This window comes from Microtus ochrogaster, unplaced genomic scaffold (assembly GCF_000317375.1).
Source record: "Microtus ochrogaster isolate Prairie Vole_2 unplaced genomic scaffold, MicOch1.0 UNK2, whole genome shotgun sequence".
Taxonomy (NCBI): Eukaryota; Metazoa; Chordata; class Mammalia; order Rodentia; family Cricetidae; genus Microtus; species Microtus ochrogaster.
In genome coordinates, this window is record NW_004949100.1 from 4,211,906 (window position 1) to 4,216,700 (window position 4,795).

Below are 4,795 nucleotides of genomic sequence, written 5' to 3' on the forward strand. Positions count from 1 at the left end.
AAGAAAAAGGAAGTGACCCTGCCCCCTTACTCAATGTTGAGGTTGAGTTAAAATGAAAGACTCCAAAACCTGAAAAATTTCAATAGTAAATTTAAAAGATCAGAGTTTTTATAGAGATATGAATGATTCAACAGGATTATAATACACATACCATAACACATATATATATGTGTGTGTGTGTGTGTGTGTGTGTGTGTGTATAATTATGCCTGCATAGGAAATATTGATATATGATGTAAAACACATAAGAAGAACCATTCTTTACTGTGGTCCAGAAAAAATATCTGATATTGATTTGTTTTTCTAGACATTTACATAACATTGATAAGAAATTCATGTGAAATATTTCACCTTTACACTAGTCTGAAAATACTTAGGAACCTAATAAATACAGATTGAGTTTTTATCTTTTAGAGTCCTGCTTATCCAGAAAGAAATGTAAAATAAGTTGGAAATGGAATAATTATGCTCTTACTCAAGTTAATATATGCTTATAATAATGAGTTTTCAATCCTAATACAAGAGGAGGAGCTTAGTCTTACCTCAACTTGATATACTCTACTTTGTTGATACTTATGACAGGCCTGGCCCTTTCTGAACAGAAGCAGAGGAAGACAGGATAGGAGGGATGTTGGAGGAGTGAGGGAATAGGCAAAGAGGATGGAGAAAAGACTTTGGATAGGATGTAAAATAAATAAATATTTTCAGATTATGAGACTGACATGCTTCCCACTGCATTAAAAGAGTTTCAGAATAAGTAAATGAACGGATGAATAAATAAAATAATAAAAAGAGAGAAAAAGAAAAAAAAAGACTGTGTTAAAAAATGAATGATTTATAATGAATTAAGAATAATCTTTATAATAAGATGGAGAGAGCATAATGAGAAGAAACGTTTGTTAAAGTATAGGAATACAGAGGAAAAATAGTCATCTGAAGATGGAAATAACACTGGAGATAAATCAGATTTGCAAGCAAGAATGATGGGGCCCCTAGTTGGTGGGCAGGAAAATGCTCCCCAAGTAGTCAAGAAAGAAACATGGTTCTGCCATACATTGGACTTCGGGCATGTGGCCTCTGTAACTGTGAAGTGATGATTTACATTGTTTGAAGTCACTCTGCAATGCTTCATCACGGCAGCTCCAGGGAAAGCTCAGATATTTGTTGTTAAATAGAAGAGAACAAAGTAGTATGTTAATCATATCAGCACACAGGTAAAACAATATGTGTTATGAAGTGAAGTCCCATTTTACCACTTTACTGTTCTCAATATTTACACACTAAATAACAGTTTTATCAGTTCTGTGACAAAAAGAAAAAGAAATGAACTAAAATAAAATCATTGCTGTTTGGGGAATGCAATTTTAACACAAATTTATATATTTCTGTGTAGTTTTAGGTAAATACCATGTGCCCACAGGCCGTCTATGCAATCAAAATAAATAAAACAAGTTGCAAGATGCTAGTGGAATACTTAGAGGGATCAAAAAAGAAATTGTAGACACATAGTCTTCTGCAAAATAAGAATTCTTCTATGGCTGCCTTCTCTATTCTACAATGTCAAAGAACTTTGCAGCTTACTTGCCATGTTTAGAAACTTTATCTTTTCTTTTGGTAAATTGTTATCTCTCAGTCTAGAATTTGCTTGCCTTCTATATACTCAAAATTTAATTAAATTTTCAAATTAAGAAAATATTATTTATGTGTTAATTTTACATCCCAACTACAGTTTCCCCTAACCCGTCTTCTCCCATTTCCTCCCCTTACCTCCCCCTCTGTCCCACCTCTACTCCTCCCTGTCCCCCACTTCTTCTTTATTTCTATTCAGAAAATGCAGTCCTCCCATGGGTATCAACAAAGCATGGCATAAATTGCAGTAACATGATTTACACCTCCCCTTGTATTAAGGCTGGGCAAGGCAATCCACTATGAGGAATAGGTTTCCAAGTGCCTCGACCAATTCTACTATGGTTATGGCTGTGGGATATTGTCTTTATTGCTGACCAAGGAGGAAGGCCCAGGGCCCATCCCAATCTGGTCCATGCTATCCTTGGAGAGTGGCCGTAAATGTTGTATAAAAATGATGTCTGAGCATGAACTAGGGAGAGCAAGGCAGTAAGCAGTGTTACTACAGACTCTCAGCTTCAGTACTCACTTCCAGGTTCCTAAGACAAACCTTATGCAATCTAACCCTTCAAATGTGAAAGAATTTAAATTACTTTTCATTTATTTTATTGTTTTTCTCATTTAATGCTTTCTGGTTTTCTGAAAATCTTTCAGCCTTTCTCCTTTTCTCCTGCTCTTGAATACCTCCTGCTAGAAAACTTCACTCAGTACAAGCTACCATTTGGCTTTCATATGCTCCTCTCAAATTCAAAATGAAATAACAAATAGGAGAAGACTTTGATTATTTAGAAAAAAAGTTTCTAAAATAACTAAATAACTAAATGTTTTCCACTTAGTTTACACTGTAATTTTATTTATCTCAACTTTGTTATTTCTTTATGTATATAAGTAAAATGATTGTTAACATTGTATTTAAATGAGAATGTTAAACTTTCTGTTTCTTGGAAAACAATGCTTAATTTACAGCTATGAAGTATCTCTCCTCTCTTGTAATTACATTAAGAAACAAAGAATTTGGCTGAGTGTGGTTTGTCTCTATTCTTTCTCAGGTCTGCTTTACACAAATATAGCCAACTGTTTTTCCCTGAATATGTTGCCTCTAATTTCTCTAATATAAATATGCTTGGGATTCTGATAATTGCTGTCTAGAAATGACTTTTAATGTTTGATATTTCCAAAAGAAGAATTTCTATATTGGAGGACCTTCAATTCAATTCAGGAGTGCTGAGATACATTGCATAAAATGTGTTTACATGAATAGTAATGCATTAAAAGAATAAAAAATAATTCCAAAATGATTTGTTCTTTTTATATATACCCTTTTAATGTATATGAAAGAAGACCAAGAGGGAAGTGATCAGCTAGTCAGCTGAACACCCCATTCTCTAGGCCTTGGGTACCTGAGTCAAAAGCCCAGGCCCCCTCCCACCTACCTCAGCCTCTCTAGCCAGCCAGCAGGCAAGCTTCATGCAGGTAGGCAGCTCTAACATTCTTCTCATGGATTGGACCTTGTAATCCATGAGACAAAGCCCACTCTGCCCCTAACCCACCCATCCCCTGCAATCTGAGAGGAACTCTGAATCACAGGCTGTAATTGCACACAGTGAACCAATACCTTGCAGCTGCACACTGCAAGATGTGAAATACAGACAGTAACTGTCCAGAGTAGACTAAGAGCAGCTCTGTAAGACACAGACAGCAACTACAAAGATTGGAATCAGAGGCAAAAACACTGCTGGCACCAATTGGAGGAAGAGATGGGTAAGTGCCAATGCAAAAATTTATTCAACAACCTAAAAAGCAACATGATAACACCAGAACCCAGTGGACATACAACAGTGATCATCCTAACTCAAAATAAGCAGAGGAAAACAATTTTAAATATAATTTTTTGAAGCTGATAGAGACCCTTATAGAAGAAATGAAAAATTCCTTAAAGAAATGGAGGTAAAGACAAACAAAATAATGGAAGAAAACAACAAATCTGAAAAAAACTTTTTCAAACTAAAGAAAGATATGCCTATGATAATGCAAGAAGCTTACAGAACACCAAATAGACTGGATTAAAAAAAGAGGTCACCTCACCGCATAATAATTAAAACACTAAACATACAGAATAAAAAGAGAATATTAAGAGCTGCAAAGGAAAAAGGCCAAGTAACAAATAAAGGCAGACCTATCAGAATTATACCTGACTTCTCAATAGAGACAATAACAGCCAGAAGATCCTAATCAAACATTAAAAAAAACAAGAATGCCAGCCCAGACTACTATACCCACAAAAACTTTCCATCTTCATAGAAGGACAAATGCAAGCTGGTACAGCCCCTTTGGATGTCAGTGTGGCAATTTCTCAGAAAATTAGGAAACAACCTTACTCAAGTCCCTCAAGACCCAGTAATACCACTTTTAGGTATATATCCAAAGGATGCTCATCGTGCCACAAGGACATGTGCTTCATTTCAAATGTTGCCCTTGGCTTATGAAAAGTCTAGTGTTATCTGTAAGGCTAGTTAGAATTGTTTGTGTGCCAAATTTCACTTTTTGAGTGTAAATTGTTCTGCCATCTAAAAAAATAACATAGAAATAATGTGTCTAATGATACATTAATAATAGTAATGATACATAAGCAATAGTGAATCATGTTGATTCTGAAATACAATGTTTTCAGTGCTCTTCTGATTAGTTCTATGTTGGATAGTAAATTCAGTTGAAACAATGAACACACACGTATATGTCAGACTCAAACAGTGATTGCACTAATACCTGATATCCAAGAGATTTCTGTACACAAAGAACATATTGTTCAGTATTTCACCTGTCCTGAGCACAGTAATTGAACTACAAATGAGAGAACATCCTTTCAAAAACACTAAGCTTAAAGAAAACAACTCCGTGTTGAAATGAATGTGACTACTTTGCATTAGCAATCTTTTTGCTATTATCTATACTTGGATAAAGTGTGAAAGATCTTAAATCTGTTGAAACTTAAATTTGCCCCATTTCTGGTGTTTGGGGTTTATATGTTCTTATATATCATATAAGAACATATGTTCATTTCCTCTCTTTCCTCACTACTAACTCTGCCTCAGAACCTATGGTTGATCAAAATTGAATGCAATTAATTCTTAACTACAAGGAAAGAGTTACATATATGATATTCAATTGC